The sequence below is a fragment of the Chrysochloris asiatica genome, unplaced genomic scaffold, assembly GCF_000296735.1.
Source record: "Chrysochloris asiatica unplaced genomic scaffold, ChrAsi1.0 scaffold00326, whole genome shotgun sequence".
Classification (NCBI taxonomy): Eukaryota; Metazoa; Chordata; class Mammalia; order Afrosoricida; family Chrysochloridae; genus Chrysochloris; species Chrysochloris asiatica.
Window position 1 is genome coordinate 2,195,882 of NW_006408844.1, and position 11,082 is coordinate 2,206,963.

Sequence of the window (11,082 nt, forward strand, 5' to 3'; positions counted from 1 at the left end):
GGAATACTCATACTTCGCAATGTTGTCCATAGTGTGTCATGATCCACATAATCGAAAGCCTTTGCATAGTCAATAAAGCACAGGTAAATATCTTTCTGATATTCTCTGCTTTCAGCCAAGATCTATCGGACATTACCAATGATATCCCTCATTCCACGGTCTCTTCTGAATCTGGCTAGCCTCTGGAAGTTCTCTGTCAATGTATGCTTGCAGCTGTTTCTGTATTACCTTTAGTAAAACTTTACTCACATGGGATATCAAAGAGATTGCTGATGATTTCCGCATTCTGTTGCGGTCACCTCTCTTTGGAATGGGCACAAATACGGATCTCTTCCAATCAGTTGGCCAAATAGCTGTCTTCCAAATTTCTTGGCATACATGAGTGAATGCCTCCTGTACATGATGATAGGGAAGTTATCTTCAACAACTCTTTGACTATTTTTTTCTGTGGTTTTTATAGTCTCTTCCTGTTCTGAAATTCCAGTCACCCATAGTGTTCTTCTTCCATGGTGTCCCATATAACTCTTAGGTTTTCTTTGGATTTTTTCATTCCTTTCTATGACTGTTCTTCTAGCATACTAGTTTTGAGAGATTTATCTTCAAGTTCATTAATTTGGGATTTTATTGCTTCAAATCTTCTCCTTTGCCCTTAATGTATTATCTTTCACCACAGTTTAAACAAAAGAATAAAAATACAAGTTATCAATATCAACAATGAAAATGAGAAATAGTGCAGATCCTATAGATAATAAATGGAGTCTTGGTGGGGCACTGTGGGCTAATGCTTCAGACTGCTAAGTCATTTGAACTGCAAGGTTGGTGGTTCAAGCTCACTAACTGCTCCTTGGAAACCTCATACAGGGTTGTTATGGGTCAAAATTGACTCTATGACACTTAACAACAGCAACATAGATAATAAATAATAATAAGTGAATATTATAAACAAATGTATGCCAATGCATTTGACATAGTAGTTGAAATGTCCTAATGGAGGGCCCTCAGAAATGGCCTAATCATTTCTTCTCCGTCTGAACCTTGTCTAATGCTGAGGCTGATGGCAGATAAGAGAGAAAGTGTGGGCTACAAAGTGACCAAACTGCTTCAGAGAACAAGCCTCTAGCCCCAGGGGGGATGTGATTGGATGGCAGCGGCTACTTTGGGATAACTGCCAGTGTTCAAATGACATAAGATTATCTCAGGTCTGAGACTCTTTCTCAACACCAAGTACACAGAAGGCAACTCTGGGAATTGCCCAATGGCAATGTTGGAAAATATCCAGACTTAGGCTCTCCTTCCATGCCACTATAAATGTAAACTTGGGATTTGAGTCTCTCACTTCCACTCCACTCCCTTCCCTTCCTCTCCTCCTCTTCTTCCCCTATCTTCTAAGCTAATGTCCACTCTTCCATCCAGGTTCAGATGAATTAGAACAAGCAGGAGTTTTGGCATCCTGTCAACCAGAATTCAAGTTCCAGCTCTTCCTTTAGGTATCACCTCTCTAGATCTCAATTTAGGAGCCCTGGTGGTGCCATGGTTCAATTAGCTCCTAACTAAAAGGCTAACTGTTTGAACCCACCAGCCACTCTTCAGGAGAAAGATGTGGCAAAGATTCCAAACCCAGCCCCATTGCCATTGAGTCTACTCTGAGCTTATGAGACAGAGTAGAATTGCCCCACAAGGATTCCATGGTTAGGGATAAATTCATGACAATCCTTAATCTCTTCTCTATAGGATACCTTCCCTGATAATGCCAATATTGACTGTCTTCCCTTTTCTCCATTTTATCTTAAATGTCAGAAGCTCCAGGTGAACAAGAACAGGGGGTCTATTTTCTCCTCATGACTGTACCCCCAACATTGGTTTTAGCAAAGAGTATGTACTGATAAACCTATTGAAGAAATGGATGAATGAGTGACAACTGTTTTTATAGCACCACTAGACTTTTTATTGAATTCCACATCATATTTTCCAAGTCTCTAACATACACATAAGGAGCCCTGGAAGTGCGGTGGACTAAGTATTGGGCTGCTAACAGCAAGGTCAGCAATTCAAATCCACCAGCTGTTCCACAGGGGAAAGATGAGGCTGTCCATTCCCATACAGATTTACAGTCTCAGAAAATCTAAGGACTAGTTTTACTCTGTCCTAAGGAGCTCTGGTAGCGTAGTGGTTACGAATTGGGCTGCTAACCTCAAGATCAGCAGTTCAAAACTACCAGCTGTTCTGCTGGAGAAAGATGAGGCTTTCTGCTCCTGTAAAGACTTACAGCTTTTGAAACCCTGTGCAGGGTCACTATGAGTCGAAACCGACTCCACGGTACTTAGTAACAACAACATAGGGTCACTATGAGTTGGAATTGACTCACTGATGGCAGTAGGCTTGGCTTTTTGGTTTAGCATGCCCATGACTACAAGAGGTGAAGAGTGGGTAATGAAATAAGATCCAGACTTTGCTCTTGAGGAAATCAGTACATTTTTTTGATGTCTTCCCTGTGCCTAGTCTTATGTTGAGCTCTAGGATCTCTGAGGTGAGTCCACCTTACCCCTGACCTCAGTCAAGTGAGAGATGGAAGAATGCAGACAAATTGTGCAAACTGTTTGCTTCTTCAACTTGTTTGCTTCTTCAAGCTGTGAACCTCCAGAAGGTACTTCCTGCCTTAGCTACCTAAAAAATATTCTAGCACAAGTCTCAGTGTTAATGTTTAAGTGAAAGTTAAAAGAATACACTAAAATAAAGATTTGGTGTGGTTGTGTAGGTTTCCTGGCAAAAGATTCATTGAGTTAGAGATATGGTTAAGGTGTGGAAGGGGAAGCCGAGGGAAAACACTTTAGGCTAAGAGTATAGTATATGAGCAAAGACCCACAGGTGGATAACACATTTAGGGACATAGCAAGTGACCTGATATGATTGGAGAGCTGGATTTTATCAGAGAGAGGAATCAGGGTGAGGAGGAGTGGGTGGCTTAAGAGAGTGGCAAGGGCAGGATCATGTGAGGCTTTGAACTAAGTTAAGAAGCTTGGACCTCTATGGAGAGCCAAGAGAGAGACATGGCAGAGCTGTGTGTTCTGAGGATCATTCTGGGGCCAGTGTAGCACACAGGGCTGGAGATAGGAAGAGTGGAGAGGTTAGTGTAGCTGTCTATGTAAGAGGAGCATGACTTGGACTAGCAGGAGTAGAGATAACAGGTTCCTGGTTGCTGTTGAAACTCTTGGTGTACCTGTTTCCGGGTATGCCCATGTGAGCGTGCATCCATTCAAAGAGCATCAACATAATCAGGAATGCCAACTCTACTGTTTCACCACCCATCATACCCAAAAGCCTGAGCAGGCCAAAGTTACCTAACAAAGACCAAGAGACATTTGGCCAAAGCCTGACTTTATATTTCTTCCTCTCTTACATGATCTTGTCAGATGTAACACTCTGCTGCAGGTTTTCAGGGTCTTCTAACCCTGGTATCTCCTTTAAAATATTTGCCTGCCTGCCTGCTCTGCTTCCTGTTTCCTGCATGCTCTATGTCAACATTCTTATGTAGATTGCTGTTGGAAAACTAACCTACTACAAGGCCAGGCTGAGGGCAGAGCCTGCAGCCACCAGGAAAATCTCCCTCTAGGATCAATTTCTATTTAAGGTAGATATTCTTCCCTGGTAGAACCTTCCCCATCCTGCTGGCCATCATGTGTGTTCAGGAACTGTGCAGAAACCCATAGGCCAGGGTCACAGCCAGCTTGGGATCTCATGATGTAGTCAAAGAGGGAAATGACATGCTGAAGCCACTCCTTCTTGGTGACTCAATCCTAACTCCTGATAATCTATGCTTCCTTCTCTCTGGAGTCACAGAACATCCTTTATCCTATGCAGTTTATATCACTGACCTCAGAATCCAGGCAGGATTCTGTAACTGATGGTATTTTCAGTTATCTCTTATGCCTACAAAAGCTAGACAATGAATAAAGAAGATTGATGTATTTGCATTATGGTGTTGGTGAAGAATAGTGAATATATCATAGACTGTCAGAAGAATAAACAATCTGTCTTGGAAGAAGTACAGCCAGAATGCTTTCAGAAGCAAGGATGGGAAGACTTCGTCTCACATATTTTGGACATGTTATCAGGAGGGACCAGTCCCTGGAAAAAGACATCATGTTTGGTAAAGTGGAGAGTCAGTGAAACAGAGTAAGATCCTCAATGAGATGGACTGACACAATGGCTGCAACAATGGACTCAAGCATAGCAATGATTTTAAGATGACGCAGTATTGAGCAGTGTTTTGTTCTGTTATGCAAAGGTTCACTATGAGTTGGAACTTCCTAGCTGTGTGATCCTCACAGTCTACTTAATCTCTGTGTGCTTAAAGATCTTCATCTGTAAATGGGACTAATGATGGTGGTGGTAGCGGTGATGTGCCGTGGAGTCAGCTCTGACTCATAGTAACCCTGCATAGGGTTTCTGAGGCTGTAAATCTTTATGGAAGCAGAAAGCCTCATTTTTCTCCAGCAGGACTAATGGTAGTATCTACTTTGCAAGGTTGTTGTGAGGCCTAGACAAGTCCACATGTGTGAAGTGTCTAGAATAGTGGCTGGTGCCAATACATACTAAAGTTTACAAGTGTGGTGCTGTGGGCTAATGCGTCAGACTGCAAAGTCATTTCAACTGCAACGTCAAAGGTTCAAGCTCACCAGCTGCTCCTTGGAAACCCTATACAGGGTCGCTATGGGTCGGAATCAACTCGACGGCACTTAACAACAACAACAACAAAGTTCACAAGAGAAAGATGTTGCTTTCTACTCCCCAAAAGATGTACAGCCGCAGAAAACCTATACAGGGTTGCTATGAATCAGAACTGACTCAACAGCACTTAACACCACCACCAGTAAATACTTAGTAAAATTTAGCAATTGCTATTGCCTGAAACTTGAAGTCAATTTCTCCTTTTGGAAAAACCAAGGCTGTACTATCCTACCTCCAGCTTCCCAACACTTCTCCAGCTGAATAGCATCCCCTATGCATTGCAGATTTCTCCATCAGGTTCTCTGAGATGCAGCCAGAATGTAACTCATGTTCCACCACAGTTGAACTGTGACTCTCAAAGTATAAGCTTCAGAGAACAAACAAGATGGTGGATAGGGTGGAAGTGCAGTGAAGAGCTCTGTCAGCAAAAACACAGAATACTGGACCAAGCAGGCTTAGGAGATGTCCCAGAACTCTGAACCACTTATAAAGGAATATTTACAAAGTTGGAAGGCTTACAGCCAGTGGAATTTGTAGCAGAAGCAAGAAATCCAGTGTTTTCTAATCCAAGGTGCTCAGCTGCTCCCTGAGAGGCCATCTTGGGTAAAACCAAACTGGGGAAGGATCAGAGCAGACATGGATGCCTGACAGAACGGAGATAAAGGTGTGGACATTATTTTTTTCATATCTGTTTATTGGCCTCTTGCTGTCTATGCATTTCCATTCTGGTGACTAGAGGGGATGCCTGAGCAAGTGAACACCCCCCAGGGGGTTCTACTATGCATGTGCACAGATATCCTCAAAATCTAAAGGGATAGTTTCCACTTAAAACCAAACAGCAGCACAAAACAAGCACAGCTGGCCCTGAACTTTTTATCACCAGGAAAAAGGCCTGGAGCAGGACAAGCAGACTAAAAAGGAAACAGGCAGAAAATTAAATCCTGAGTTATGTCATAACGACCAACAGTGGCATCTTGAAATTTCTCAGGAAGAAGAGTGAAAAAGGAGGCCCATCTCCTGATCACATCTACTTGGAGTTAATCAGAAAACATAAAAAATACCAAAACACACACTCATCTAAGTTTTAAGTCCACAGCTAACCACTGAATATGCCCCCAAAAAACAGAAACATATGACCATATCAGCACATGTCCAGAAATGAGATAAAGTGACCAAGACAAATATCTGAAGGTAGATCTACACTCCATACTGGAAGGAGGGCAGGCTTTGGAAATGCCTGAGTAAGAATTCAGAAAAATTATTATAAAATGTATCAAAACACTTTACAATGGAGTTGAGAAAAATAAGGAAGAAGTCAGGAAAGTGCTACAGGAATAATCAAATAAAATAGATACAGCATTGGAAACAATTCAAAACCTACAGAAAGAGATCCAAACGATTAATAATAGAATATCAGAAATGGACAATATACTGAAAGGACAAAGGAGTAGAATTGAAGAGATAGAAACCAGAACTAGTGAGCTGAAATGTAAATCTCTCAATACCACTAAGAAAGAAGAACAAACAGGAAAAGGGATTAAAAAATCTGAAGAAGGTCTAAGATTCATGTTGGACAACATGAAGAGGAATAACTTAAGAATTATCAGCATTCCAGAACAGGAAGAATCACACAAGTGCATAGAAGAGATAGTTGAAGAACTTCTGGAAGAAAATTTCCCCACATCCTGAAAAGCAAATAGATAAGCATTCAAGAAGCTCAATGAACCCCAGGAAAGATAGACCCTAAAAGAAAAACACCAAGACATATAATAATCAAACTCTCCAAACTCAAAGATAAGGCCAGAATCCTGAAAGCAGCTGGGGAAAAGAGAAGTGTAACATATAAAATGTAAGCTTCAAACCAGCAGCATCAACATGTTCTGGGAACTTATAAGGAACGCACATTTATGAAATCAGAAATTTTGGAGGTTTGGCCCAGCAATCTGTGTTTTCAGAAGCACTTTGGGTGATGTAGCTAAAGTTTGAAAACCATTGCAGTACACACTAGCAGAGTGGTTTATTTATATAGCTATGGCCCAGGTCAATTGCCCCCTTCTTCACATTCTAAGAAAGTCTTCCCTGGTTCCTCTGGGGACCCTTTAACTGACAACCCTAACTTCTTCCCTGAATTATAGTCATTTGTGCCCAGTAGTGCCTTCCTGGATTGTCAGTTCCCTAAGAGCAGGGTTGAGTCTTATCCATCTTTGTACCTTCCCTGGACAACCCAGGCTCTAATAGTTTAGGGAAGATTTGCTGAGTCAAGAATGGAACATTTACAGTCTCCTCTGACTACAACTATTACTAGCCTCGCCTCTTCCCTGAATCCTCCCCTACACTGTGTTTCTCTTGGTAAGTAAGCTATGGTCATCTCCCTTGCTGGAATGCTTGTCTCTTTGTCACTGTTAGTGTCCTTCTATTTCACAAGTTTCTCTGGGCATTTTCATCTTCCCTTCCCTTTCATGTTTGTTTAAAGTCTATTGGACAGGCTGCCTCATCTCCTCCCAAATTCTTATTTACAAGCCTAATATTTCCGCTGATAGCAACATTCATTTATTGATTCCCATTCAGAGGATAAGGAAACTGAGGCTCAAACATAGTAAGGAGCATTAACTTGTGGCAAGGTTCAGGCTTGTTCAATCTGGGCCTCATCAGGGTCTAGGTGAATATGGATTAGAAGAAATACTTTGTTTAGTTACACTTATTATCATTATTATAAAAGTGAACCTTTGATGGACCTGAGGATTCTTGGGATGCAGGGAGCGGGGGTGGGGTTTCTCAGTGTTGATTCCATGGGAAGGGCCTGGAGACCTTGCACTCCAGTCATGGGAGCTGTAGGTCTTACCTGGGGAGACACTGCATGTGGAGCTGGGACTTTTTGCAGCTCTCAGCTGGCTCTAGAGCACTGATAGTGGGGTGATTCCAGAGCAGGACTGCTCTCTTGTAATACTTCAACCATGAGTGAAAGAGAATCAGAGGTGCTGAGAGACATTGAGATGATGGGACAGAGAAACCAGAGTGTATCATGAATAAGCCTACACCCCAGCGGAATGTGTAGGCCAGGCCATAGACATCAGTGAGCCAATACACAACTTAAAGAAACTACTGGAACCAAGACTGCAGTGTTCATTGGATGCTCATGAAACTTCTCTGTATATCTGCAAGATATATAGCTGGATCCAGAACGAAGCTTGTTTGATCAAGGAGTCAGACAGCTTAGTGTACAGGTAATTTCTTACCAAGGAATTGGGCCAAAGCTAAACATCCTTTAAACCTGTGGAAACTGTTGACGTTGTGATCGATCCAGGTGCCCATTATGCTGAAGCTGAAGCACATCTTGATGAGGAAGTTCAAGTGATAAACCTTGATGGCACAAAACACATGACCACCATTTCAGATGAAACCTCAGGACAAATGACAGGATGGGCAACTGCACTAGAGGTTATAGGAAAGAGCAAGAAGGCCTTGGGATACCCTATGATCCTATACAGTGGTCCACAGACCAAGTCCTTCATTGAGTGGTCTGAGTAGTGACAAAATTCTACATGACTGATCTAGGCCTCACTACACTCAACATTTCAGGAAGAGAATTGTGTAGTCTCACTCAAGATCTCTTTCAATGGGTTCCTCGGGGAGAAATTCTCTGCAGTCATCTAGAATGTCTTTGAAAATATATATTGGCAAGCCAAGAACAGCAGATGAATGAGATAGTTACAATTGATCAACTTGTGCAAATTAATTCAGCATTAGTGCAGTCTGCTACACCAACTATAATGAACATCTTGAATAGTAGTGCAAATAGAGCCCAGGCACCAAGAGCTCCTAAGATTTCAGGAGAAGATAAAAGTTCACCAAGAAACATGACAGGAAATAATGGCCACATCCAGCAGTGACAGTTTTTGCTAGAACTTCTTACTGACAAGGATGCTCGGGACTGCATTTCTTGGGTTAGTGATGAAGATGAGTTTAAGCTAAATCAGCCTGAACTGGTTGCACAAAAATGGGGACAATGTAAAAATGAACCTACTATGAACTATGAGAAATTCAGTAGTATCTGAAGTATTATTATGATGGAGACATGATTTGTAAAGTTCAAGGCAAGAGACTTGTGTACAAGTTTGTTTGTGACTTGAAGACTCTTTATTGGCTATACTGCAGCGGAGTTAAACAGTTTGGTCACAGAATGTAACAAAAGAAATGTGCAAAGATGCAGCTTCATGGAATCACTTAGCCAGTCACAGCAGTGACCGTGGCAGTAGTCTCTCTGCAGACAGAAAAGGCTAATTGAGTCCCAGAACCTTCCAGGAGGCCAAGATCTTCCTTCAATATTTAGAGCGAGTATTACTTTCATCTTTATTACCAAATTTGAGTCTTATTTCTAGACTGTAAAATCTGATGCATGATTTTTTAAAAACAAATATTTCATACTTATGAATTTGAATCTCTTTACTTTGAACATCTATTTTAGAATATGTGTATGTTAAGGAATCACCACAATGTTTTCAGCATGGAGACAACATGATCATTGTGGGATAGTTTGTTAACAGTCAGGAAAGTTAAACTGATCAGTAATAATGTCTAGCCCTACCAAAAAGAGCCAGTAGAATCTGAAGATGAAAAGTAAATGAAGTATCTCCAGGAAATAGTCTAGCACACTGGGTTGGAAATATAGCTGCTTGCCCTCTCTGCTGCTTTAGATGTTGCCTTACGTAGAGAGCCAGAAAATGGAATCTATCACAGCTAAGTCATGTGTGCCTGGTTCATCTAATTAGCCAGAGCTAAAAAATTCATGTCAAATAATATGATAATGATATTAATAAATTACTAACCTAGGAGTATCAAGTTCTTAAAGTAACATATATTTGCAAGCCAAGACAATAAAAAGTCAACTGGCAGAAGAGCAGTGCTAAAGAAAGAGATCCAGATTTAACTCTGGCTTAGCTCAAGACAATTTAAGGATTTACTGTATAGATTATACATAATGTGAGGCCAATAAGTTAAATTATATTGATATAGGCATTTAGTTACAATAAACCAGCTGTTTGAAGAAAAAAAAAGCGAACCTTTAACAAACCTGTTCTGAGCTCCTCAATCCCATGGATCTGACTAGGTCCCAGTTCCTTGTGTGGTAAGCATCAATCTCGCTGTCTATCTTCAGGTCTTCATGGCACTTACTATTCTTGTTTCAAACTGTGCTCCCTAGAGCCCTGGAGAGTGGGGTGGGTGAGATGACCATGTGGCACTCTAGGACTACCCCTGTTGCAACCATAGCAGCCATCATCTCTGTATTACCTCTGGGACATCCATACAAGGTTGCATTTAAAGAAAGTGTTTCACTGCTAAAGAAAGCTGGGGGACCACAGTTGAATGACAATTGCCTTTTTATGTGTGTATTTCTTCCTCTAGACTATGGGCTTCTGAGAGCAAGGACTGCACCCGCAGCACATATCACAGGGCTACAAGGATCTCAGGAAAGGTGGGTCAGATGAAGCATGAATGTACAAGGAGCTCTCTTACCCCCTTACCCTGTCCTTGCAGGGAAAAGGCCTTGGGAGAGTTGAGTAAGAAATTTGCACACAGAATGATGCAAGAGGAGCTTGTACATATTGCAACAGAGCATTCTAAATCAAGGCCAGAGCTGCTCTGATGGTTGGTTCCCAAGGGTCTCAGGCCTGTCCTGCTCCTCTCCTGCAGGCCAGACCTGTTACATAAGATAGGAACAAAGGCTACTACTGAGCTACACCAAAGACTAGTCTTAGATCTGGAATGTCAGTACTCTTGGGTTCTGGTTTGAAACTTAAAGTTATCTTCAACTACCCCCTCCTTATGTTCTGCCCTAAATCCATGTCAATAACTCCTCAAGATTTGAGGTACTCAGCATCTCTCAAAACCATCCCTTCTCCCGGGGGCTCAGGACCATAGTCTTGGAGGACACCAAGGCCAATTGGCATAAAATAGTCACAAAGATAATGTTCTATGCCCTACTTTGGTGAGTAGTAATTGGAGCCTTAAAAGTCTGTGAGTGGTGGAAAAAATAATTACAAACTGTATATGGAAAGGAAAGAGACCCAGGATAAGCAAAGCACAGCTTAAGAAGAAGAATAATGTTGGAAACTTCTCACTCCCTGACTTGAAAGTTTATTACACAGATATAGTGGTCAAAACAGCTTGGTACTGGTACAATGCAAGATATATTGATCAATGGAACAGAATTGAGAATCCAGAAATTAACCCATCCACATGAAGCCAACTGATTTTTGACAAAGTACCTAAATATATCTCATGGAGAGGTGATAGTCTCTTTAACAGATTGTGCTGACAGAACTGGAAAGCGATATGCAAAAGACTGAAACAAGA

General features: G+C 41.6%; 1 pseudogene; it reads left to right on the forward strand.

Moving 5' to 3' along the window:
- The first annotated feature begins 7,682 nt into the window (after positions 1-7,682).
- On the forward strand, positions 7,683-9,013 carry LOC102834789 (annotated as a pseudogene).
- The last annotated feature ends 2,069 nt before the right edge of the window (positions 9,014-11,082 follow it).